Below are 458 nucleotides of genomic sequence, written 5' to 3' on the forward strand. Positions count from 1 at the left end.
TAGATAGATAGATAGATAGATAGATAGATAGATGGGCCGCAGCAGAAAGGAGCCGTCTGAATGAGCCCTAACATTGGGCAGTTAGGGCCACGGAGTGCGTTGCCTGCGTGCGCTAAAGAGTGTGACGGAGAGAGAGAGGGGGAGGAGAGGGAAGGGAGAGGAGACTGAGGATGGGGGAGGGAGGCGAGGGGCTAGGAGGGTGTCGCGGGGGCCTCGGGGCGGCACCTGCTATTGACACCTCATATATATACAGCACAGCAGCAAGCCGCCCACACCCCTTACTGTCTCAATCCCTCTCTCTCTCTCTCTCCTTCCATCTCCCTCACACTCGCTCGCTCTCTCCCTTTCTACCATTCTCTGATTCTATTCCGTCTTTCCGCATTACTACTTCATACAACGCCTCCCTCCTCTTACCCCTCTCTTCCTCCTCTCCCCCCTCCCCCTCCTGACGAGCGCCC

The sequence above is a fragment of the Frankliniella occidentalis genome, unplaced genomic scaffold, assembly GCF_000697945.3.
Source record: "Frankliniella occidentalis isolate FOCC.00 unplaced genomic scaffold, Focc_3.1 Scaffold151, whole genome shotgun sequence".
NCBI classification, from domain to species: domain Eukaryota; kingdom Metazoa; phylum Arthropoda; class Insecta; order Thysanoptera; family Thripidae; genus Frankliniella; species Frankliniella occidentalis.